The sequence below is a fragment of the Herpailurus yagouaroundi genome, unplaced genomic scaffold, assembly GCF_014898765.1.
Source record: "Herpailurus yagouaroundi ecotype Mexico unplaced genomic scaffold, PumYag 187, whole genome shotgun sequence".
Lineage (NCBI taxonomy): Eukaryota > Metazoa > Chordata > Mammalia > Carnivora > Felidae > Herpailurus > Herpailurus yagouaroundi.
Genome location: NW_024412418.1, coordinates 34516272 through 34544034, shown reverse-complemented (window position 1 = coordinate 34544034; position 27763 = coordinate 34516272).

The window sequence follows — 27763 nt, the reverse complement described above, 5'->3', positions numbered from 1 at the left end:
ACGTTTCATTAGGCTAGATATCTAATGTCAAGGTGCCAGCAGTTTAGTTTGTGGTGGGGCATCTCATCCTGGCTTCTGACAGCGACCTTCTTGCCATGTTTTCCCATGGTCTTTCCTCTGTGCTCACATGGAAGGAGAGAGCTCCAGTGTTTCTTTCCCTTCTGATAAGGACACCAGGCCCGTCAAGTTAGGGTCCCATCGTTACGATTTCACTTAACCTTGATTACCTCCTTTAAGGCCGTATATCCAAAAATAGTCAGGTTGAGGGTTGGGCCTTTAACATATGAAGTTTGGAGGGGCATAATTCTCTTTTTTACAGGTGTAGACCCTAAAATTCCAGAATTACATTTCGTAATAACCTCCTCCTGCAGATGTCTGTCTCTTGTTTGCTTTCTGAGGAAGCCGAGCTGCAGAGGCACACTCCTGAATCATCTCAGTGCACATAGTGCCTAGAACATAGTGGTTACTCAATTAATTAATATTTAGTGAAGGAATTCATATTTAGATTTGAATACCCTGTGAAAGATTACTTAGCACCGGTACTCGTTAATAGTGAGAGAGGATAAAAATCCATCTGTTCTCTTATTATTGAGTTTGTGTTTCAGTATTCATGTGCACAGACACAACAGACTTCAGCCCAGCGATGGTGGGGTCAAATCCTTTATTTACTGAGTTAGGAAAAAGATCATCGGACAGACCTAGGTCCCAGTTGGGAATGACTGAAGGGAGGAATGGGGAAAGAATTTCCCTTTATCAACTGCTTTCTGGAAGCCAGTGTTGTGCCAGAAGCCTTGTTGGCACATATTTTCCTACCTACTTCTTACAACTGGCCTATAAAGCAGGATCCTGTGTTAACTCTCCTTGACAGATAGAGAAACTGAGGCTTCCTTCTCGAGGTCACATGGCCAGCCAATGGCAAAATTGAGAGTAAATTCTTGCCCAGCGCCAAAGTCCCCGAGAGGAGAGCAGGCTTCTCTGATTCCGCTGCTTTTCATAGAAGCAACTGCTCCCAGGCTGTGCCCATCACCTCCTGCCTCTCCACGTTGGTAGTGACACGCCTGCCCACCCTCTCCCTCCCCAGCGTCTGTGCACAGGCCCCATCCCAGCTGCTGTTTCCCAGAGGCCTTTGCAAGGCTGAGGAACCAGACCTCTGGGGGTAAGCCTGACACTGGAAGTTAATGATTATCCGTCGAGACAAAACACTTGTTTACATGTTGCCATCATTAGAGGTTCCAGCCTTACCTCTGCTGGGCCTCCTGCCAGATGTTTGGAGGGGGTTTTCACAAGCTGTGCAGTTTACTAAATACAAAAGCACTCACATTAAGGCATTTTAGTATTAGGCTGTGCAATTCTGATAATGGGTAATTTGAATTTCTTTATCTGGAGCAAAAGGGACCAAGACATTCTTAGAATTTGCTCAGCTGGGACACACAGATGGTTGCCGGAGACATGGGGATTCTCTTCTTGAACCCCCCACTGAGGAAACAATTTGGATCAAGGACCCTTTTAGCTCGGGGTCTGGCTCCTGGTGGATGCTGAAGCAAGTTTCCTTGGTGATACCAGAGGAGACGTCATAGGAAAGTAACATTTGCACTTGATATTGGAAGACAGTTCTTGTTTTCCAGGTAGTAAGAAGGGACTGGGAAGGGCATTCTGGAGGAGAGAATGGCATGTGCAAAGAACGGAGGCATGGGGGTCTGTCTTGTTGAGGGCAGAAAGCAGCCGCCATAACACTCAGCACTGGCTACTGTCAGGCCCGGTGGCTCTTTATACCGGTGGTTCTCAGATCCACTTGAATACTGGGATCCTTGGAAGAGCCTTAAAAAATTGCCCCGTCCTCCTCTCCAGATCCTAATTTAATTAGTCTGGGATGGGATTCAAGCATCAGTATGTTTGAAAAGGTCTCCAGACTCTTTCTAACACACAAAGTAGAGACCGGTCCTTACATCCCAGTGGCTTCTCTCTGTCCCAGCTTCGGCACACAGGTGTTGGGGAGAAACTTCGGTCAACTTCTCAAATTTGTTACTGAGTGTAACTGAAGTGCACGATGGGACTTCCCGAGTGCTCAGCCTTGAAGGCACCATTTCCCTTTGGGCTCAAGAGGCACACGAGGCACCCTCTTTCCTGTCACAGCCCATTAGGGAAAGAATAACTTGCACAAAGGGCTCAACTTTGACCAGATCCGGACCGCATCGATCAAATAGGTAAACACTACCAATAGGGCCCCCATGCCTTTACCTACAACTCTCCTACTGCTGACTTTTCTGGATGAAGAAAAAAAAATGGTAAATTATTCAAGGTTGGGGAGAGAAGGTTTTGTAACTGTGAATTGTAAGGCGGCTGAATAAGAAACTATAGTAGCCTATACATATTTTATCCCTATTTTTTTCACTCCCTTGCAGAAGAAGATTTCAGTTTTCGTTTCTCCCAAGCAGGACTGCTCACTTTGACATTCCCCGGGTGTCTGTAGTACTAGGCAATAATTAAATATCAGGTGCATAAGTTGCTCTTTAATTTGACATGTGTGCTCCAGGCAATAACGGCACGCAGTGCCATGTGGGAGTGTAATTGCTAAGGAATAAAATCTTGTAGCGAGTGAGATCATTGTATCAGGTACGGTGTGACAGCTCATTTGATCATTATGCCCAGGCTAAAGAGTTTGCCTAATTAGTTTCCATTAAAACTCACCCTTTAATCAAGAGTTATTCTTGCATAAAGAATGTCACTCGGTCCAGATGAATGAACAATGGTTTCCCCTCGAGATTGGACTCTCGGCTGCACGGGGATGCCATATGTCTTTTCAAACAATCCACACCCGGCCCTCAGCTGGGAAGCTTGAGCTGGAATGGCTGGTATGAATGGAGAGGAGGAAAGGCATTAGGAGGAGAGAATTGGGTACTGCCAGCCCTGGTGGATGGGACTTAGGATCTAAGGGAAGCCCCCTGCCAGTCACGGAGACATAGGATTCCAGAGTCTTCTATATACAGAGAGAATGGGGAGCGCAGATGGGAAGTGGCTTGGCCATGGTCACACAGCAAGTTGTGGCAAAGCTCACGTCGGGACCTAGTTCTTCTTATTCAAAGATCAAAGCTCTTTCTTCATCAAATGGTGACCTCGATTCTCGAGCTTCTTAGAACCGAGGACATGGAACTCTCCCTCCTGACCCACTCTGAGTGCTGGGTTTTGAGAAAGCAAGAGTGAGAACAAGTGCTGGGGACGCTCAGCACTCAGTCTTGTTTCATTTCCTTCTACTAGGATCTGGGGCCAACATACCCTCCATTTAAATCCCAGCTCTGTCCCTTAATAGTTGCATGACTTTGGGCAGGTCTCCTAAACTCTTCAAGAGTTTTCTGGGGGACGCCTGGGGAGCTCAGTTGGTTAACTATCTGACTCTTGGTTTTGACTCAGTCATGATCTCACGGTTATTAAGTTTGAGCCACATGTCCGACTCTGCACTGACAGCGTGGAGCCTGCTTGGGCTTCCCTCTCTCTCTCCCTCTTTGGTTATCCCCCACTCATGCTCATTCTCTCTCTCTCTCTCTCTCTCTCTCTCTCTCAAAATAAATAGATACATAAACTCAAAAAAAGTTATATTTTTTACCTACAGGGTAGAAGTCATGATATTTACCTTCTGGATAAAAGGATGATTCTCTGCATACGTGGGATTCAGAGACACCTCTTCTCGATTTGGGTTTCCCCAGTGACTCTAGTACTCCTGCAATCGTGCATCCCAGGATGGGGTGTAACTCAAAATCATTTAGACTTTTGACAGTCTAGGTCTAAGGATGGTTTATCTTCACCAGGTGATTGATGGAAGCAGTTTGACATCAGATTCAGATCCCATCCAGGGGTAACTGATGTGCCAGCAGCATCTAGTTGGTAGAAGATGCCACAACTGAACTGGGGGCCCCACAGAGAAAGCACCAAGTCAGTGTGACCATGGGCCTTTCTTTTGCTTTTCCTCTCTGGGCCGGTGATGTCCTAGTTCGTCAGTGAGAGGTTTCTGTGCTGAGAAAATGTTTGCCAACATTACTAGGGGGCTTATTGCTGGAACCCCACCCACTCCCATGAACGCCCCTCCCTCCATGTGCTGATGGTTGCTAAATTTGTATCTTTGGCCTTGGTCTTCTTTCTTTGAACCCTGAACTTCCTAGTCACTAGCTGGACACCCCACACTTCAGAACAACCCACTGGCTCCTGAACTCATGGCTCACCTACTTCTCAGCCTCATTTACTGTGTGTGTGTGTGTGTGTGTGTGTGTGTGTGAGTGTGTGTGTGTGTGTGTGTGTGTGTGTGTGTGTTTTAACTGACTTTGCCAAACGCTGAGACATCCAAGCTAAGTAACCTCAGGACATGTGATGCAGTGAAAGAACGTGAGCCCCCTCATCAGAGCCTGACCTGGGGCAACTCACTTAAATGGTCTGAGCTTGACTTATTTTCCTTAGATTTAAAATGGGGGACAATTATACTACACATCTGCCAAAAATCCTCCCAATTAGACTCTTGCTTGCCCTTCAACATTAGCCCTCATTACTTTCCTTCAAGTAGCCTTTGCTCCAGACACACCAGCCCCTGCTTTTCCCAAAATCAGAGCGATTACCTTCGTTCGTGCCTCCATGCATCCGCACACATTGGTGTTTTCTGCCTGAAATATTTTTTTTCCATGCCCACCTGGCAAGCTCCTACCATTCTTTATGTCTCCATTCAAGAACTCTCTTCCTTAAGCTTTTCTTGGGTTTCCCAGACAAAGTTGAGGGGCTTTCTTCTTTACTGTCTTACAGTACTTTTCTACCTATATTCTGTTCTATTTTTAATATCGTTTAGCTTTCCTTTTATATTTTCAATTGTTTCCTCAGTCTGATTATTTTTTTTCTTTTTCCTCAGTCTGATTTTTGAGAGAGAGAGAGAGAGAGAGAAAATAAGAGACAGAGAGAGAGAGAGAGAGAGAGAGAGAGAGAGAGAACATGAACAGGGGAGGGGCAGAGAGAGAGGGAAAGAGAGAATCCCAAACAGGCTCCGCATTGTCAGCATAGAGCCTGCCTCAGCTCGGTTCCAAAAACTGTGAGATCGTGGAACCTGAGCCAAAATCAAGAGTCAGATGCTTAACTTACTGAGCCACCCAGGTGCCCCAGTCTGATTTTTTTAATTTACCACTTCATTTTTCTTCAAATTTATTTCGCCATTTATCTCATTGTTTACTTCAGTTATTTATTTTTTTCACACTTCCATTTCCACTTGGTATCTCTTAATGATTTCTTGTTCTTGCTTCATATTGCTAATATTCCCCCACCCCCCATGTCTCCTTAAGTGTATTTGGCCTGGTTATTTTACATTTTGGGGTCATTTGTTTCAATAAATCTGCACTAAGCGTTGTCCTGTGTGTTGCCTTTCTTTATAGTAGTTATGTCCTCCAATCTAGTTCTTTTTGGCTTATGAAGTCATGTTTCCCTGAGGTTAACACTCATCTACTTTCTTTGGTAATACATACTGGGGAAAAAGGGCAAGTTCCAGTGTTTGTCTCCATGGGTTTAAGGAGAGGGGAATAGATAAGTCCCAGGGCAGAATGCTCAGGGTCCCATAGTTTTGCTTTTAGACCTGTAGCATGAAGAGGCATGGAGAGATAGTGGTCTCCTCAAGTGTATCCACCAGGCATGGGTTTGGGAGGAGATGACTGGAGGTGTGAAAGCCTAAAGCCAGCAGAGAAGATCTAATCTGTTTGCATCAACTCTTTTTTTTTTAAGACTTTCTTTTTTTTTACAGCAGTTTCATGTTCACAACAAAATTGAGAGGAAGATATGAGATTGCCATAAACCTCCTGCCCCCACATATGCATAGACTCCTCCATTATCAACATCATTCACCAGAATGGTGCATTTGTTACGACTGCTAAACCTACCTTGACACATTATCATGCCCAAAGCCCATAGTTTACTTTAGGGTTCACTCTTGGTGTTGTACGTTCTATGGGTTTGGGCAAATGTAAAATGACATGTACCCATCATTATAATATCATACCAAGTATTTTCAAGTCCTTAAAAATGCTCTGTGCATCCCTTTTCCCTAACCCTCACCACCGGCAACCACTGATCTTTTTACTGCTTCCATACTTTCGCCTTTTCCAGGATATCATAGAGTTGGAATCATACAGTATGCAGCCTTTTCAGACTGACTTCATTCACTTAGCAATACGCTTTTAAAGTTCTTCCATGCCTTTTCATGACTTGATATCTCATTTCTTTTTTTTTTTTAATGTTTATTTATTTTCAAGGCGGGGGGGAGGGGCAGAGAGAGAGATGGAGATACAGAATCCGAAGCAGATTCCAGGCTCTGAGCTGTAAGCACACGAAACCGTGAGATCACGACCTGAGCCGCAGTTAGATGCTCAACTGACTGAGACACCCAGGAGCCCCTTGTTTTTTTTTCAGTGCTGAATGATATTCCACCGTCTGGATGTACCACAGTTTATTTATCCACTTACCTACTGCAGAACATTTTGGTTACTTCCAAGTTTCGGCAATTATGAATAAAGCTGCTATAAACATCCGTGTGGAGGCTTTTGTGAGGACAAAACCGTGGATAAATATCCAAGGTGTGTGGTCGTTCAGTCATGTGGTAAGACTATGTTTGGTTTTGTTAACAAATCATAAAACTCACCTCCAAGGTGGCTGTGCCATTTTCCACTCACACCGGCCATGTGTGGGAGTTCCTGTTTCTCCAGATTCTCATTAGCATTTGATGTTGTCACTGTTCTGGGCTTTGGCCATTCCAGTAGGTTTGTCTCATCTCTTTACCACAGCAGGACTTTCCCGCTGCCCTGCTGTTGGCTTGGCTGGGATGTGAAGGTCAGGTGATGGTCCGTCCAAGGCAGGGTGGAGGGGAGTGAGAGCAGAACTCCAAAGTTTTCCTCCCATGAGTTGGCTGCTACCAGCTCTGTGTGCTCTCAGCTTCGAGCTGCAGCTACGCACCTTCCACATACAGAAGTCCCAGGCACTGTTCCCGGGGAGCTCACGTTTTGTCGTTGTTATTATGATTGTTAGTTCCTGGCATCTATATCTCCCTCTTACTTCTACAAATTTTTTCAGTGTTCGTTTTGGCGGAAGGAGAGAAAATCAGTCAACTATTTTGGCGGCAACCAGAATTTGATGTATCACGATACTTCCTATGATCTCTTTAAAACACGGGCCACACCGGTTAGACGGCAGAGAGGCGAAATACAAGGACTCCGAAGTTAGGCTGCTTGAGTTTTAAATTTTACTCTGGAAAAAAATTTGAAATTAACTTTAGGGAGATACGATTTGCATCAAATAAGACTCACTAACTTTCCGGGTATGATATGGTGACTTTTGACAAATACATACACCCCTGTAACCACTACCACAACCTAAATATTGAATATTTCCATCCCTCCCAAGCCCCCTTGTGCCCCTTCCCTGTCAATCCATTTCGTTCCCTGGCCCCAGGCAAACACTGATCTGTTTTCTCACGTCGTACATTAGTATTCTTTTCTGAAGTTGCATATAAATGGAATCCCAGGGCACATGCTTTCTCGTGGCTGGTTTCTTTTGCTCGGCATAAAACTTGTGTGACTCATCCTGGTTGTCGTATCAGTAACTTGTTGCTCCTATGAATCCCCAGTCTGCACTGTTTTAGCTGTACAACCTTAAGCAACTTAACTTCTTTGTGTTTCGGTTTCCCCATGTAAAATGGGGAGACGCATAGTGTCTAGCTTATACAATGATTGTGCTGGCCAGATGAGTTAATATGGGCAAAATTCTTAAGCCCTGGCACATAGCAAGCACTCTATAAATGCCACTATTTTTTTTAATTTAAATAAAAAATTTAAGTTTATTTATATTGAGAGAGAGAGAGAGAGAGAGAGAGAATGCACATGAGTAAGGGAGGGGCAGAAAGAGAGGGAGAGAGAAAATCTGAAGCAAGCTCCACACTCTACACGGAGCCCAATGTGGGGCTGATCTCATGGTCTCGGGATAATGACTGGAGCCTAAATCAAGAGCTGGACACTCAACTGTCTGAGCCACTCAAGCACCCTTATTTTCTTAAAAATGTTTTTATTTATTTATTTTGAGAGGGAGAGAGAGAGTGAGAGAGCACAAGCAGGGTAAGGGCAGAGAGAGAGGGAGAGAGAGAATTCTAAGCAGGCTCCTCACCGGTAGCATAGAGCCCAATGAAAGGTTTGACCTCCCCAGTCGTGAGCCAAAATCAAGAGTCAGATGCTTAATCCACTGAGCCACCCAGGTGCCCCTATTTTTTAAAAATGTTTTTATTTATCTATTTTGAGAGAGCAAGCACATGCATGTGCAAGTGAGGGAGGGGCAAAGAGAGGGAGATAAAGAATCCCGAGCAGGTTCCTTATTGTCAGCACAGAGCCTGACACAGGGCTTGATCTCATGAACCATGAGCCAAAATCAAGAGTCGGATGCTTAACTGCCTGGGCCACCCAGGTGCCCCGAAATGCCACTATTTTAAAATTGTGTGCTGTACTTTCCTCTTCCCACTTGAGCATGAGTTTTTGAAAATAACAACTGTTTTATTCTTTATAACCCGCAAGCCTAGAACAGTGCCTAGCATTCATTCTTCTCATTTCTTTTTTTTAAAATTTTTTTAACGTTTATTTACTATTGAAAGACAGAGAGAGTCAGAACATGAGCAGGGGAGGGGCAGAGGGAGAGGGAGACACAGAATCTGAAGCAGGCTCCAGGCTCGGAGCTGTCAGCACAGAGCCCGATGCGGGGCTCGAACTCACAAACCGCAAGATCATGACCTGAGCCCAACCGACTGAGCCACCCAGATGCACCTCATTCTTCTCATTTCTTCATTCATTTCCCCACTCAGTAAGTCTTAGCTGAGACTCACTCTGTACCACACGCCATGCTGGTTGCATGGTCTGATAACCCTTACTGCCACAGAACTTTAAGCCTGAAGAGAGAGACAGAGCAGGCTGCTCCAGTACCAAATGTCAGGGGAGCCCAGGGGCTGAGTGTCACCTACCCATACCTGGGAAGGAGCAGGGAAGAAAGTGGTGGCTTAACAAATGTGTACAGGATCAATGAGAATTACCTCCCCTGAGGGCTATGGGGAGAGAGGGAAGAATGTGACAGGTACAGGTAACAGTCCATACAAAGGCTCAGAGCAAGAAAAGGCATGGATATAAAATGTATAGCATAAAAGGCTGGATGATAGAATGAATAACAAAGCTGTTGCAATAGGACAGGAGAGAAATATCCAAAACCATGACATAGGAAGGACGTGGGGCTTTAGCAGATGAGAGACCTGGATGACGTACAGACTACCAAATAGTTGAATGAACGTGGTGGGAAGGGAGTAAGGTCAAGGTGCAGGTAGGGTTCTAAGCCCCAGCTGATTGGGACCATGGAATTGACGCCAGTCAGAGTGGCTAAAATGAACAAATCAGGAGACTATAGAGAAGCGGGAGACTATGGAGAAGCGGGAACCCTCTTGCACTGTTGGTGGAAATGCAAACTGGTGCAGCCGCTCTGGAAAACAGTGTGGAGGTTTCTCAAAAAATTAAAAATAGATCTACCCTTTGACCCAGCTAGCACCTCTAGGAATTTACCCAAGGGATACAGGAGGGCTGATGCATAGGGGCACTTGTACCCCAATGTTTATAGCAGCATTTTCTTTTTTTTTTTTTTTTTAATTTTTTTTTTCAACGTTTATTTATTTTTGGGACAGAGAGAGACAGAGCATGAACGGGCGAGGGGCAGAGAGAGAGGGAGACACAGAATCGGAAACAGGCTCCAGGCTCTGAGCCATCAGCCCAGAGCCCGACGCGGGGCTCGAACTCACAGACCGCGAGATCGTGACCTGGCTGAAGTCGGACGCTTAACCGACTGCGCCACCCAGGCGCCCCTATAGCAGCATTTTCAACAACAGCCCAATTCTGGAAAGAGCCTAAATGTCCATCAACCGATGAATGGATAAAGAAATTGTGGTTTATATACACAATGGAATACTATGTGGCAATGAGAAAGAATGAAATATGGCCTTTTGTAGCAACGTGGATGGAACTGGAGAGTGTTATGCTAAGTGAAATAAGCCATACAGAGAAAGACAGATACCATATGTTTTCACTCTTATGTGGATCCTGAGAAACTTGACAGAGGACCATGGGGGAGGGGAAGGAAAAAAAAAAGTTGGAGAGGGAGGGAGCCAAACCATAAAATACTCTTAAAAACTGAGAACAAACTGAGGGTTGATGGGGGGTGGGAGGGAGGGGGAGGGTGGGTGACAGGCATTGAGGAGGGCACCTGTTGGGAGAGCACTGGGTGTTGTATGGAAACCAATTGGACAATAAATTTCATGTTAATAATAAAAAAAAAAGAAATCAGGAGGGAAGAGGTTTGTGTGGGTAGTGAGAGGATAACTACCTTTCTGGGCATACTGAGGCATTGTTGGTGAGTTCCCTACATTGAGGTACTCAGGGGGACACAGGGGAGAAGCGACAGGTGGAGAAAGACATCTGAGTGGAGAGAAGCAAGCGCAGGCCCCACACTGAGCACCTGGTGGCTGACTTTGAGGTGAGGTCCACCTGTCCAGGTATGTGCGATGAAATGAGGGGGCAGTCAGCTCACGGGCTTCCGTTTGCATTTGAGGGGGAGCGGGAGGGGGCGCGGGAAGAGGCAAAGTAAACCTTCTTCTGCCAAAACTCTTGGCCCAGCCTCAGTGATCCATGCCTAACACCTTCAGAAAGGCAAAGAAACTACGTTTTAGAAACTAGTTTTTGAGGCTTAGTTACAAACAGCACTGGTTGTAGGTTTCAGACATGAAGAATGATAGAATGGTGACACGGACCTTTAAAAAAAAAAACTTTGGGGGCGCCTGGGTGGCGCAGTGGGTGCTGTGCTGACAGCTCGGAGCCTGGAGCCTGCTTCGGATTCTGTGTCTCCCTCTCTGTCTGCCCCTCCCCCACTCGTGCTCAGTCTCTCTTTCAAATATAAACATTAAAAAATTTTTTAAAAATAACCTTTGTATTTTGAAATAATTAGAGAGTAATAGCAGAGTTGCAAAACATAGCATGAAGAATTCTCATATGATGAGGAAGTCAGCTCCTGCTTAAATATCTGTGTGTGATTTTCAGGCCAAGTATAGGCAATTACAAAGACTTTCTTGGGCAGGCGTCACATGCTGGGCACCGCCCCCACCACACTTTCTGCCCAGCCGGTTGAGATCTTTCCTACGCTTCCATTCCTAGCCCAGACACCTTCGCTCCTAGTCAGGGAAATGCTCTTTATCCCAGGAAAGAAGGAGAAACTTGACACTCTTCCGCACGTGGACTCAGTACCCAGTACTTTCTTACTCCTAACCCTCCCTCTGACCCCAGAGTCCATAAAACTGTCTGGGACTTTGGTTTCAGCAGTGACATGACCCCCACTTGCTACACTGATTCACCTGACCTTAAACCAGTGCAATGTTCCACAGGGCAAAATGGAACAGGGGGAGTCACTGTTTTGCCTGATATCAGCACAGTAAGTGACTAAAAGCTTAACTCTAATCGATGGCTCTGACACCTGACAGCTCAGCTCTGTCTCCCAGCTCAGCTGAGCTCCTGACCATAATTTTCACTCTGCTTCCCAAATGCAGGACCAGCTTCATGGGCATTCTCCCTGGGCCCCATGCTCAAAAGGGCCCCATGCCCCAGAAGGACCCCATGACCGGAAGGGCCCCATGCCCAGGAGCACCCCATGCCCAGAAAGGCATCATGCCCAGAAGGGTCCCACGCTTGGTTTTATTCTCTGCTATTGCTGTCTTGAAATCTTAATGATTTTGAGCAAGTGACCCCACATTTTCATTTTACACTGGGCCTACCAAATTAAGTAGACAGTCCTGCCATGAAGTTAACATTTTACAAAGCCATGGTACATTTATCAAAACTGAGAAATTAGCATTGGTACAATACTGTTAACTACAGATTTTATTGGGATCTTACCAGTTTTAATACTAATGTCCTTTTTCTGTCTCAGAATCCAGTTCAGGATGCCATATTATATTTAGTTGTCATGTTTCCTAGTCTCTTCTAACCTGTGACAGTTTTTTTTTTCTTTGTCTTTGACCTTAGAAGTTTTGCGGAATACTGCCCAGTTATTTTGTAGGATGCCTCACAGTTTGGGGTGCCTTTATGTTTTCTTTTGATTAGACTGAGGTTATGGGTTTGGGGGGGAAGAGTACCACAGAGGTGAAGTACCCTCAGCACATTATGTCAGAAGGCACATGAGATCAACATGACTCCTCTCTGGTTTAATCTTGACTCCTGGATGAGGGCGTCATCTGCCAGGTTTCTCCACTATGAAGTTACTGCATTTCCTGTTCCATACTCTATTTGTTAGAAGTGAGTCATAAAATCCAGCCCACACTCGGAGGTGGGGGGGGGGGGGTGGGCAGGAATTAAGCCCTACCTCCCGGAGGGAGGAATATCAAACAATTTGTGAACAAATGCTAAAACCACACCAGCAATAGATAAATACTTGGAGGAGAAACTTTGAGACTGCACACATATCCTATTTTTCCTTAATGTTTCACCTGCTATTTTTAGCATTAATCGGTGGATCTTGCCTGCAGCAATTATTACCATGGTGGTGGTGGTGTTCTAAAGGCAATCTCTTATTTCAAGAGGGGCCTCTTAAAATTATGGTGCTAATCTCATTTGTGTATTGATTTGTTCTTTTTACTGCACTAGCAAAGCCTGAAGGCTGCCCTTTGCACTTGGCCTACACCTTTTAGGTTCTCAATGAAACTGTACTCAACTGAGCCAAACTGAATCGCTTTTATCAGATGATGCTTAAAGATAACATCAGGCATAATGGCTAGGCTGCGATTCACACAGTGTGGTCCCTGGACCAGCTGCATGAGCGAGCATCACCTGGGAACTTCTGGAAATGCAAATTAGCAAGCCTCCACTCCAGACCTCTTGAATCAGAAGGTCTAGGGTTGGGGCCCAGCAATCTGTGTTTTAACAAGCCCTCCAGGTGATTCCAATCCCCATGAAAGTTTGAAAGCCACTAACCTAGGGGATTCTTTAAAAAGTAACCACACGTCGGGGGCGCCTGGGGGGCTCAGTCGGTTGAGGTCCGACTTTGGCTCAGGTCACGGTCTCACGGCTCAAGAGCTCGAGCCCCGTATCAGGCTCTACGCTGACAGCTCGGAGCCTGGAGCCTGCCTCAGATTCCGTGCCTCCCTCTCTCTGCCCCAACCCACTCGCATTCTGTCTCTGTCTCTCTCAAAAATAAGCATTAAAAGAAAAAAAAATTTTTAAAGTAACTGCATGTCTATTCTAATTCTTTATAGAGACACAAGTCCCGTTGAAACCATTCTTCCCTATAGTTCTGAACGGCTGCTTTATGGATGAATGAATGAGCTGATCAATTTTTTTAAAACAATTTAATCAACACGTATGGAGCTTCTACTCTATGCCAAGCATCGTGTTCTGTCCTGGAGATGTTACCATCCTGTCCTTGAGAAGTTCATGGTCTGGTGTGTGAAACAGTATGAAAACACGATTGAGCAACATACGAAGTCTCTAATAGGCATTCGGGCAAAATTCTACAGAAACTCTGCACATAACGCCCATCACATTTTGAGAATCTGTCATCTGTCAGGTAGTTTTATGTACAGAATATTCATTGATCTCCACAAAATCTAGGAAGAAAGATACCAGCCCTATTTTATAGATGCTAAAACTGAGTCTGTGAGAGATGAAGCATTTTTCTTAAATGGTCTCACTTGGAAGTGGACAAGAAACTCTAGGCAGAGGGAATCTCTTGAGAAAAAGCCATGGAGTTATGAAAATCTGAGACCTGCTGATTCAAGGTAGGTGATGCCAACGAAGCCAGAACATGAGCTCATGGAAGGTGAGGGAAGTGGAGGCTGGAAGGAAGCTGAAAGGTGAGCTGGGCCAGGTTGGGAGGGCCACTCGGATACCCCGGGGTCCACTCCCTGCTGCTTGCTATGGATTGACAGGCTAGAGCACAATTACACGTGAGTCTCCCCAGAGGGAAGTGGTCTAGATGCATGGTTAATAACACAAGCTTTGGCGTCATATGGACCCGTCTCTTCCACTGACTGTGTAGCTTTGAACTTGTTGCTATTAGCCTCTCCGTCGTTATCCGTAAAACAGGAATAATCACACCATTGACAGAGCATGGACCATGTGTCAGGCAACTTCCTGAGTATTTTACATGAACCCACTCATTTACTGTCAAGACTGCTTCCTGGAATTAGTAACATTGTCGTTCCCATTTTACAGACAGAAGCAGAGGCAGGAGGATGAAGTCCACAGAGCTATTAAGCAGGGCAGATGGGATTCAAACGCAGGCTGCCTGTCCCCAGAGCCCATCTTTTAACCTGTCTGACCTTGTAGGATTTCCGTGAAGATTAACTTAGACACTGTATGAAGAGCACTCAGTGCAGTGTTGTCTCCACAGGGAGCCTCGGTGAATGGTAATGGTGAGTTGTGGTAACTCACAGGGGTTCCATGTGGATCTGTGGGGGCTGGGGAGCCCTGCGTTGGGGTAGCAAACTTCCTCTCATCTGCGGAAATCTGTTCCAGTCTCCCACATGTCTTAGGATTGTGATTGTCTCTTGTCACCTCTGTTCAAAGGATCCTCACAGGGTCGTACCTTCCCCAGGATGGGTCAAGTCTAAGAGGACGTGGGGTGTGAAATCAGGATTTACGAAGAGAAGGCCGTGCCATGAAATGACCCAAGAATCAGGAGGTCCTGGTTATAGGCCTAATTGTGTCCCTAAGCCTGTGTGACCTTGGGCAAGGGTCTTCTGCTACCTGGATCTCAATTTCCCTATTCTTGAGAGGAGGTGGTTGGATTTTATCATCTCTGAGTTTCCTCTCACCTCCATTTCTCTTTCTGGGCTTGACTGTCCTTCTCACCAAGGGATTGGTTCCTCAGCTAACTGGATGCATCTTCCTTCCTGGATTATGTGCCAGCCTCATTATGCTTAATTAATGCTTCGGAAACATTCCCAGCAATTCTAAGCCTCTAATCTATGGGAACTACATGTAGCCATACCAGTGTAAAGGATGCCATGTCTCATTCACTGGGACTCAAAGAGTTCAGAATTGGGTTGAGTTTATTCTGCCATAGTGCTGAATTTTGCATCAGCATTGTTCCTGAAGAATGACCAAGCATTTGAAAATCGTGGAAGGGCTCAAGAAGATACCCATCAGCCACCTTAAAATGATCCAGTCTCATGATTTGCAAAACACTATTTTTTTCTACAAACTACTAAAAGCCACTTCAAATGCTTATTTGAAAAAGAGGAAATAACAGAAATCAGCGAAGTTACTCAATATGTTCTTTATTCATTAAAGCAGGTTTGGGAAGGAACCACACTAGGCAGGCCTTAGTTATCCCAGTTTGGAGTTCCTCTAAATTCTTGAGGAAATAATAGATTTATCCTCATGGCCTCTGTGGTTACAGTTTTGCCTCAAGTGAAGAACAGCGGCCATCCTTGATGTTTAATTTTTTTTTTAACGTTTATTTATTTTTGAGACAGAGAGAGACAGAGCATGAACAGGGGAGGGGCAGAGAGAGAGGGAGACACAGAATCTGAAACGGCTCCAGGCTCTGAGCTGTCAGCACAGAGCCCGACGCGGGGCTCAAACTCACGGACCGTGAGATCATGACCTGAGCTGAAGTCGGACGCTTAACCGACCGAGCCACCCAGGCGCCCCCATCCTTGATGTTTAAAAAGTCTTATCAGTGTTGATATTAATTAATCAGTTTCACTTTAAGGGCAACCTTATGTCATTGAGGGTTATGGGAGACACAAAGAACGGCCTTCTGACTTCTCTTACATTCACCCTCCCGGTACTAATATCCCCTTCCCACAAAGCAACCAAAGTGGTCTTTTTTTTTTTTTTTTTTATAATTTTTAAGGTTTTATTTATTTATTTGGAGAGAGAGCAGGGGAGAGGCAGAGAGGGAGGGAAAGAGAGAATCTCAAGCAAGTTCCATGCTGTCAGCGCACAGCCCCATGCAGAGCTCGAACTCACAAGCCACGAGACCATGCCCTCAGTCCAAACCAAGAGTCAGATGCTCAACAGACTGAGCCACCCAGGCCCCCCCAAGAGTGGTCTTTTGAAATAAAGAATAGATTATATCCTATCCTTCCTTAAAAATATTCTCTTAACAACCCCTGCACTCAGAATAAAATCCAAACCTGAGCATCACTGTGGCCTTCAAAGCCCTGTGTGGTCTGGCCCCCGCCTTCGAAGCCCAAACTTAAACCAGCCTCAGATGTGCTCGGGCCCACCCTGCACCCTGGTCTGTAGGCACAAGGAGCCTGCGCTCTTCTCAGAGCCCTGGCACCTGCTGGTCCTGCTGCCTGCACTGGCGCCCTCCTTTCTGAGCCTCCCATCCAGACGCTCTGCTTCACTTTTCCATGTTCGATGGTCTTCAGAGCTTTCATCACTTTCTGAAATTGTCTTGTTTGTTCATCTGTTTAATGTCTGCCCTCCCCTCCACGTGAGCAGCATGAGAAGGGGGGGTGGTCTCCTCTCTCTCATCCAACACTGCATGACCAGCACCTGGCAGAGTATCTGGATGCTAACAGGTGCCTCATATATATTTTTGAATGACTGAACGAATAAACATAAAACTGAGCCCATCTGCTGGGCTCTTCTTGGTCTAGTTTTTCCTTTTGCATTCTAATTAAACTTGGGAGGGATTACCAACTGGCTGACCACGTAAGAGTGAGTGCTATGTGGGTCATGGAAACCTGGCTCAGAAGATGGTTAAGGCTAGATGAATCCAGTTAGAACAGGTGTTTAGAACTCTGGGGACTGTGGTATGAAGGAGCATTTCTCATCCTTAAATTTGAGACTTGGATGTCAGAGGGTTCACTGAAAGGAATATTCACTGGGCAGTCATGCGTTATACACATTTGTGCTTTCCAAACTGAATGAATGAACCGAAATACCTCCTGCCTCTATTCTGACACTTCTGTTTCCATTGTACCGCTCTAGTTAAGGTTCACTCTGTCCCTCTGATGAAGGAAGTGCTGGAGGATCATTTTTCAAAGCAAATGCAACCATGAAAATCCCCTGCTTGCCCTTCATTGGAGAACACTGGGATCCTGGCCTGGGGTAATGTACTTGGGTTACCGTCAGGTGGAGGTGAAAAGGTGTTGGCTGCCCTGTTAATCAATTGTTGATCCTTCCTGGCCATTCTCTTTGTAGACGTTGATCCTCTTTTATGCCTAGTTGTCAGAGATAGTTCACTTATACACCCACCTGCCCCTGCCCGAGTCCCAGATTTACAAATTCTGGCCAATAAGAGCAGAGTAGCAGGGAGGAAAGTGTTCCTCATTATCCAATCTAGAAACGAAAGACTTTTCCAGATAAAGGATAACAGAAAAACCAAGGCCAGTCTAATCCAAAGATTCTTAGGAAATATTATTGGCCTTATGATACCCATAGGGATCGTGAAGCAAGAACTCAATGTCATGTCTTATTCTGCAAAGTAGCTTTAGAAAAAAAAAAGCTGATATAAGATGCCTCCTGGGGCACCTGGGTGGCTCAGTCTGTTGAGCGTTCGACTTTGGCTCAGGTCATGATCTCACGGTGCGTGAGTTTGAGCCCCGCATTGGGCTCTGCGCTGACAGCTCAGAGCCTGGACCCTGCTTCGGGTTCTATGTCTCCCTCTCCCTCTGCCCCTCTCCCGTTCATGCTCTGTCTCTCTCTGTCTCAAAAATAAATAAACATTAAAAAAATTAAAAAAAAAAGGTGCCTCCATGGCATCTAGTGAAGGCATTAGAGGGAGAGACAAATGAAGCATGGCTACAAATGTGATTTTTGTCCTTCATCTGAACATTTTTTTTCAGTGAGGTCTTATTTGATAATTTTTATTTTTAAGACTAATTTTATTCTTAATGTTTATTTATTTATTCATTTAAGATTTTTATTTATTTTTATTTAGTGAGAGAGAGAGAGAGAAAGAGAGAAAGCCAGGGAGGGGCAGAGAGAGGGAGAAAGAAATCCCAAGCAGGCTCCACACTGTCAGCACAGAGACCGACCCAGGGCTTGAACTCACATACTGTGAGATCATGACCTGAACTGAAACCAAGAGTCAGATGCTTACCTGACTGAGCCACCCAGTTGCCCCTAATATTCATTTATAAAAAAAACATAATTTTCATTTTCTTTGTGTGAGCTCTTTGACTTTTGTGGAACATGGTACTTATCCATGAGCACATAAAAATCTTCCACATAAATACAGAACCAAGATATCTCTTGTATCTATGGACATTTTTCCCCATCTGAGCATCACGAGAGTTAAACTCAGATTACATAAATACTACATGTTTGTAGAAAGACATTTACAAAACTGGTGACCAATGGAACATATCTGCCAAGATATTCATATGTCACAAAAAAATTTAGTGTACAATTAAGTTGCATGGAAAGAGGGACTTTGTCGTGTTTACTGTTGTGTTTACAGCACGAAGAGTGCCTAGCACATAGTAGGCACCAAAAATATTTGTTTTGAAGTTAAATGTTGAGTTTAATGTAGTTTTCTTTACCACATGACTTCTCAGAGTCTTATTGTTCGTGTACATAGTACAGCTCCAAGAGGAGACCCTGGCATGACTTAGCCCCCTCCTCCCCAAACTTATTTGATTATGGGTCACTCTAGGAGATATCTACTGGAACAGTGTTTCATATATGATAATTTGGGAAGTGCTGAGTTAAATTTTAAAAAAGGTAAAAATTTCTAAGGCAAAAGGGAATTCAGGTGTATTTGATTTGAAAACGTTAAATCTACAATTTAAGTACCTTTTGCTAACCTGTATTTTTTCATCCTTGAAAACAGGAAGAATGGAAAAGAGGATAAAGGAGAGAAAAAAAAGAGAGGAGAGAAAGAAACAGAGAGAGACCAACAGAGAGACCAAGAGAGAGAGACTGGAGATGAAAAAGTGGCTGTTCTTTGGATTGCGAAAAACAAATTCAGACTCCTCTGGGTCTGGCTAGCAAGTAAACTGACCACTACAGTCTTCTCACAAAACCCAATGATAGCAATTGTCTAGAGTGGCTTTACCACTTGTGAAGTATAAAGAGGAAATCAAACAAAGCGATGGCCCTAAGCTCCCTGTCCAGATACTTCCTACTGTCCCCACGTAAGGAGTATATAAATGCGGTGAAAAAAGTCAAACTAAACAGAAACGATGAAAGGAAAACGCTGCCATTTCCCCCTTGCACCCCATGCCATGTCCCCAAAGGGCATCACTGAAAACGGTGTATTTAGTGATTCTTTCCCCCAAAGCAATTATTTGTGTAAGAGCACACACACAGGGCCATGTTATTTATATAATAGACGACAAACGGCAAGGAGCAGAGGTTTTCAAGGGGGGTCTACCAACAACCCGCTGAAAGCCCAGCTGCCTCAGAAACACCTGGTTTGCTTGTTAACAAGACAGATTCCAGGAGACAGTCTGATTTGTTTTTTCTGGGTTAGCCCCAGAATTCAAATTTCTTCAAGTATCTCCAGTGACCGTGTTACAGAACTCTGAAGTGGAAGGATCGGGACTCCTTAAGGAGAAATTTAAGGTGGTTCTGGTTTATACCCCCGATCCTTCCTCATCACAGTATTGGTGGAACCCTTAGCTAATGCTGGGCAAAGCCTAGCTCTGGTTCGTTACCACGTGTGCCCTCTGACCTTATCAGTCTGCCTCCCTCTTGTTTAGTCCTCTTTAGCCCTTCTTCGTGATCCACATCACCTACCAAATTAGCTGAATGTCTTGCTTCGTTGTAGTTGACATGGCTGTCTATTAATTGCAGGTAATTCTCAGTTTTTCTGCCCTCAACCTCTCAATTTATGCATAGCTTAACCTTTCTAGCAGCGGCTGTGGCTGCCCCTACTCTGGATTGTTCTGCTGCACAGATCCAAGCAATGCTAGAATTTCAAGTATATTTGTTCTTCTGTAGGGAATGTCCTGATAAATGTCTGCTTATCATGGTCATGGGAATATCTCTGTCCTTCCCTCTCTTCCACTCCCTCTAATCAGCTGGGTCCAAGTCCACGTCTGGGCTTGGGTCTCTCTTTGCGATGTGCTGCACTGTGCTGGTGGAACTTTTATAGGTTTTTCTGGACTTTTAGGCAGAAGAGGACAACCTCTAGATGGAGCAGTATCCAAAAAATTCTCTCCAGTGGGTAGATGCCATGGGTTCCAAACACTATTAAATATGGTCAGAAAGCTGGAGCCCAGGCTTCCCCCCAACCCTTCCCAACCCCCGTTCAGCTCATTGAGGACAGGCTGCTTAGACATGAGGGAACGTGCGGGAGGGAAGTGAAGGACGTGATTGCCCACTCAGGCTCAGAAAGCGTCTGACTTTTACATGCGAATTATTACCACAGAAGAGGGTATATCCTAACAAGGGACTGTGGCTGCCACCAGGATAAACATGACCACAGAAGAGTGCTCTTTCTCTAAGAACATTCCTGGAGGAAGAATGGCATAGCTGACTTACGTCGAAAAAGGACCATTCTGATGACTGTGTCCAGCACCGGCTGAAGGAGGGCCAGGGCAGAAGCAGGGAGACCCAGGTGGGTGGGATCGTAGTAAGACACCGAGGCTAATGACAACGGTGGCTGACACCAGCATGCTAACAGCAGGCTGGTAAGAAATGGTCGGAGGCAAGCCAGAAACTGCCCGACTCCTGAGGTACAGGACCACCGGAAATACAGGGGCCATCGACGTCACCCAGTTCACTTTTCAATTTCGCCTCAAGGCGCCTCCACAAGATTAGCCGAGAACTTCCTCTAACAAGCGGACTATGTCTGGCCAAGATCAAAACATCTGGTATCCTCAAGTTCCCAAGTCGTTCGGGTCATTTGACTTCACAATTTGCAGTTTTTGAGCCACGTGAGCTCAGGCCTGTGGAATGGCGTTCTGGAGAAGCAGTGCGGTGGGGCTGGGAGACCCAGGATCCCCACCACCACCACCCCGGTCCCGTCCCTGACCGGCCACACACCCTGCACAGCCCGCTTCTCTAGCCCCAGCCTCCCTGCTATAAAATGAGAGGCGTCAAGGAGGTGCTTCCTGAGGACACATTTCTTGAGGCCCAGGCTCCTTGGTAGGGATTCCAGGAAGGATTGGGGCGACTGTTTTGTTTTCTTTTTTTCATTAGTTCATTTCTCATTTTTAAAGCGAGACCAACATCCCTGAGAATCCGATGTCAAGTTCAAAAGTGAGTGACTGCACTCAAACTTGTGTCACTTTGGAAGCTTCTGCTCTGCATTCTTGCTCGGAGAACAGTCAACCCACTCCTGCTTGAAACCCCGGGGGCAGCAAACTGCTTGGGATGGAAAAAGCACTTTCCTTCAACATTTCATTTGCCTCAGGCCCTGGAGGATGCTGGGAGTCTGCGAATCAGCCTTAGGACGTGCCCATTTACACCGCTGGTTTCCTCTTGTGTGTGATTGTTCACGGGCTCCAAAAGCTCTGGCAAACCGCCCTGTCCAGTGTCTGCACCCCACCCCTTCACGTTTAGGTTTTCATTTTCATTTTCTTTTTTTTAACTAAAATTTACTGAATAAATTTGATACGCAACGTTGTTTTTTGGTGCGTAGTGTATTACTGTGATACATTTGTATGTTGTCATATGTTTGCCGAGACAGTGGTATTTATCACCATAATTATGCACCATTATAGTACGATAGTGTTGTCCATATTTATTATACTGTGTACTGGATCTTTGTAGCTCATGCACTAGTAGGTACATGTTTAAGTTACCCTTAAACCCCAGCACTCTTATCTCCCCTCCCCACCATCCACTGGTAACCATGGTTCCGCTCTGCTTGTGATAGGTTTCACTTTTTCTGATTTCTCACGTAAGTGATATCACACGGTACTTGTCTTCCAGCTAACATTTAATGAGCACTTGCATGCACACGCTTTACCTGCACCACCTCACTGACGCACAGCTGTGAGGCAGGTGTTCTGACCTCATCTGCAGATAAGGATGCTAAGGTTTGGAGCTACCCCTAAAGTCGTGCAGTTAGTTAGTGGCAGAGGGTGGACGGTCTGACTCAGGAGCCCGACCGAGATCCTCCAATCCTGCATCACCTGACTGAAGACGGTTGTTACTAAACTCCCTCCCTCCTGGGTCCACGTTGCAGAGACGGGCCCAGGGACCACAGAAGAGAACGAAGCCGCGTGAGAGCCAGCAGTTAGGAAGAGGTCCAGAGAATGTGCATCTGAGTGGGTGAGTGTGGGGGGCAAAGCGATTCTGTACTTTCAAACATGTTTGTCTCATATAGAGCGAATATTTTTCTTATAATTTAAAAAGTTCCCTTCTATCTATTCTCATTCCCCTGGTATTCATCTTTTAATTTTTTCTATTTATCCCTTTTATTCAGGAGCAAATAAGCTGGTGATTTGCCTATTTCATTATTGTTTTTCCCCAAAGAAATAGCTCTTGAATTTACTTGCTACTTCAATTCCTAGTCCATTTTCTAATTTATTGCTCTTTTGACTTTATTGGTTCCCTTTTTCTGGTTCCCTTAGGATTATTTCGGTTAATTTTCCATTTCTTTAACCCACTGTTTAACTCATTCAGTTTCATTCTTGTTTAATAATGTAAGTTTTTATGAGTATGAGTTTTCTATGTGCACTCTCTTGGCTGTGTTGCATAGGTTCCAACATGTAGAGATTTCACTATCCTTCATTCATTGGATAACCTGTGTTTATTGAGGACCTATATTGTGCCAGGTTTTGTGCTAGTGGCTGGACATATGCCCCCTGAGAAATCTCTGCCCTCATGGAGTTAATTCAATGGAGAAAAGAAAATGAATAAGTGAATAAAATAATGTCACTGAGGATAGGTTCGACGAAGAGAATAAAGCAGAAGAGAGTGATGAAGAAGGAGGTGGTATTATTATTTTAAAAATTTTTTTGATGTTTATTCATTTTTGAGAGAGAGAGAGAGAGAGACAGAGTGTGAGTGGGGGAGGGGCAGAGAGAGAGGGAGACACAGAATCCGAAGCAGGTTCCAGACTTCCAGCCATCAGCGCTGAGCCTAACGTGGGGCTCGAGCCCACGAACCATGAGATCATGACCTTAGGTGAAGTGCAATGCTTCCCTGACTGAGCCACCCAGACTCCCCAAGGAGGTGGTCTCATTAAGAACGATGATGAGGGAAGGGCCCTGTGTTGAGCTGACAGGTAAACAGAAGCGTGGAATCAACATGAGGGGGAGGGCAATCCCAGGCAGAGGGAACAGCTCCTGAAAATGCTCTGGTGAAGAACATGCTTGGTGTGTGTTAGGATCCCCAAGGACAGTGTGACTGGGGCAGAAAACACATAGGGGCAGAGGTTGGAGGAGGCTAGAGGGGTATGTAGGAGCAAGCATTATAAACCAGGGCAAGGACTTAGGATTTCATTATAAGTGGGATAGGAAGATATTGAAGGATTTTGAGCATGGGAATGATGTTATCTAAATTGTGGTTATTTTTTTATTTTTTTACATTTTTTTAATGTTCATATATTTTTGAGAGAGAGAGAGAGAGAGAGAGAGAGAGAGAGAGAGAGACCGAGTGTGAGCAGGGAGGGAGAGAGAGAGGAAGACACAGAATCCAAAGCAGGCTCCAGGCTCTGAGCTGTCAACACTGAACTTGATGTGGGGCTCGAGCTCACAAACTGTAAGATCATGACCTTGGCTGAAGTCAGACGCTTAACCGACTGAGCCACCTAGGCCCCCCAAAACTTTTAAGTTTTAAATGCAGCTGAAATACAATTCATTGAGATTTTATCTTTTTTATGTGTGTGCGTGTGTGATTTTTATGTTCTAAGAAATGTTTGCCAATGCCAACGTTATAGAGATTTTCTGCTATGTTTTCATTTAGAAGCTTTTATAGTTTTACTTTTGACATTTACATGTGTGATCCAGTTTGTGTCAAATTTTTATATGTGACATGAGTTAAGGGTTGAGTTGTTTTCTTCTCTTCCTTGCCCTTCCTCTCTTGCTTCATCTCTGGAAATTTGGCCTTTTTTAATTTCGCTAAGTAATGTTTCATAGTTTTCTCTACACAGATTTGAACATATTTTGTTAAGGTTACCTCTAAGTTTTCAGGGTTTTGTTGTTACTGTATTATACTGCTTTCAATTTCAATTCCCAATTATTCATTTCTAGTGTATAGAAATATAATTGATTCTTTTTTGACAGAGAGAATGAGAGTGCAAGCAGGGAAGGGGCAGAGGGAGAGAATTTTTTAATGTTTATTCATTTTTGAGAGAGAGAGAGAGAACATAAGCAGGGGAGGGGCAAAGAGAGAGGGAGACAGAAGATCCGAGGCGGGCTCTGCACTGACAGCAGTGAGCCTGATGCGGGACTCAAACTCATGAACTGTGAGATCATGACCTGAGTCAAGGTTGGACGTTCAACCTACTGAGCCACTCAGGCGCCCCAGGAGAGAAGGAATCTTAAAGAGACTCTATGTCTAGTGTAGAGCCCAATGTGGGGCTCGATCCCACGACTGTGGGATCATGACCTGAGCCGAAATCAAGTCAGACACCCAATCGACTGAGCCACCCAGGTGCCCCTACAACTGATTTTTGTATATTGATCTTGTATCCTGAAACTGCTAAACTCACTTATTATTTTCAGGGGCTTTTTTTTTTTCCCCAGATTCCTTGGGATTGTGTACATAAATAATCACGTCATGTTTTTATAAATATAGTTCTATCTCTTTTCAAATTGTATGAATTTTGTTTTCCTTTGCACTGGTTAGGAACTCCAAGAAAATAGAGAACAGAAGCTGCAAAAGCAGATCTCATGGCTTTATTCCTAACCTTACGGGAGACGTATTTAGTTTTGTCCACGGAATACTATGCTAGCTCTGGGTATTTCTTTCTTTCTTTTTTTTTTTTTTTTAGCTCTGGGTATTTCTATTGAGCTCTCCTTTTACCCTAGTTTACTGAGTACAATGGACTGAATGTTTCTGTCCCTCAACATTCATATGTTGAAATCCTAATCCCTAATGCAAGGTATTAGGAGGTGGGGGTCTTTGAGAATGATTAAGTTATGAGGGCAGATCCCTCATGAATGCATTTACTGCCCTCATAAATGAATCCTAAAGAAACTCCCTCTCCTCTGTAACTGTATTAGGACACAGGAAGAAGTCTACCTATGAACCAAGAAACAGGCTCTTCCCGGACACTGAACCTGTTGGTACCTTGATCTTAGACTTCCAGGCCCCCACAACTAATGAGAAATAAATGTTTGTTGTTTAAGCCACCACATCTATGGTATTCTGTTATAGTACTCCAAATAAACTGACACTGAAGGTATTTTTAAAAATTATGAGTGGTATTAAATTTGGTTAAATCTTCCTATGCATCTATTAAAGCCTTCATACGGTTTTTCTATTTTAATGTGTCGATATGATGAGTTATATTGATTAATTTTGAATGTTCAACCTTTATTACATTTTGGAAATATCTCACTTGGACATGATGGATTATATGTTTCATATATTACTGTATTTGATTTGCTAGCTTTTTAAAATTAAGACTTTATTTTTTAATCAATTTAAGTTTCACATCATAATTGAGGGCATAGAATAGAGATTTCTCATATATCTTCGGCCCCAAATATGCATAGCCTCCCTCATTATCAATATTCCCCACTAGAGCGGCACATTTGTTACAATTGATGAATTCACACTGACACGTCATAATCACCCAAAGTTCATAGCTTATTTTAGGGTTCACTCTTAGTATTATAAATCCTATGGGTTTGGACAAATGTATAATGACATGTATCCATCATTATGGTATCATACAGAGTATGTTCTGTGCCCTAAAAATCCTTCATGTTCTGCCTATTCATCCTGCCATCATCACCGCGAACCACCCCTTCCAAACCCCTGGCAACCACTGATCCTTTTACTGTTTCCATAGTTTGGCCTTGCCTAGGATGTCATATAGTTGAAATCATACAGTATGTAGCCTTATCAGGCTGGCTTCTTCCATTTAGTAAAGTGAACTTGCATTTCCTCCATGTCTTTTCATGGCTTAATAGCTCATTTTTTTTTTTTAGTATTGAATGATATTCCATTGTCTGGATGTACCGCAGTATATCCATTTACCTAGTTTCTCACTTGGTTTCTTCCAAGTTTTGGTGACAATAAATAAAGCTGTTATAAATATCCATATGTAGGTTTTTGTGTGGACATAAGTTTTCAGCTCCCTGGGGGTAAATATCAAGGAGTGTGATTGCTTCATCATATGGTAAGAGTATGTTTAGTTTTGCAAGAAAACACTAAGCTGTCTCCCAAAGTGGCTGTACCATTTGCATTCCCATGAGCGGCATATGGGAAATCTTGTTGTCCCTCATCCAAGCCAGCATTTGGTGTTGTCAGTGTTCTGGATTTTGCTCATTCTAATATGTATGGAGTGTTATCTCATGTTGTTTTCATTGGCATTTCCCTTATCATGTATGATATGGAGCATCTTTTCATATGCTTATTTTCCATATGCTTATCTTCTTTGATGAGGTATTTGTTAAAAAGTCTTCTGCCCATTTTTAAAATCAGGTTGTTTCTTCTCTTACTGTTGAATTTTAAGAGTTCTTTTACACTGTGAGTCATAGTTCTTTACCAAATATGTCTTTTGCAAATATTTTTTACCAGTCTGTGGCTTGTCTTTTCATTCTCTTGACATTATCTTCTGCAGATCAGAGTTTTTAATTTTAATCAAGTCCAACTTATCAATTGTTTCTTGCAAGGATCATGCCTATAGTGTTGTATCTAAAAAGTCATTGCCATAATTAAAGTCATCTAGATTTCCCCATGTTATCATCTAGGAGTTTTATAGTTTGTATTTTACATTCAGGTCTATGAGCCATTTTGCAATAACTTTTTAAAATTTAAATCCAAGTTAGTTAACATATAGTGTAACAATGATTTCAAAAATAGAATTTAGTGATTCATCACTTATACATAACACCCAGTGCTCATCCCAACAAATGTCTTCCTTAATACCCCTTGCCCATTTATCTCATCCCCCCACCCAACACCCCTCTGGCAACCCTTAGTTTGTACGCTGTATTTAAGAGTCTCTTATGGTTTGTCTCCCTCTCTGGTTTTATATTATTTTTGCTTCCCTTCCCTTATGTTCATCTGTTTTGTATCTTAAATTCCACATATGAGTGAAATCATATGATATTTGTCTTTCTCTGACTTATTTCACTAAGCATAATACAGTCTAGTTCCATCCACGTTGTTGCAAATGGCAAGATTTCATTCCTTTTGATCACTGAGTAATATTAAATTGTATATATAAATTGTGTATATATATACACACATCTTCTTTATCCATTCATCAGTCGATGGACAGTTGGGCTTTTTCCATATTTTGGCTATTGTTGATAGCGTTGCTATAAATATTGGGGTTCATGTGTCCCTTCGAAATAGCACACCTGTATCCTTTGGATAAATACCTAGTAATGCAATTTCTGGGTCATAGGGTAATTCTATTTTTAATTTTTTGAGAAAATTCCATACTGGTTTCCAGATTGGCTGCACCAGTTTACATTCCTACCAGCAGTGCAAAAGGGTTCCTCTTTCTCTGCATCCTCACCAACATCTATTGTTGCCTGAGTTGTTAATTTTAGCAATATTGACTGGTGTGATTTGGTATCTAATTGTGCTTTGGATTTGTATTTCTCTGATGATGCATTTTTTGTTGTGCTGAAAATGTTGAGCATTTTTTC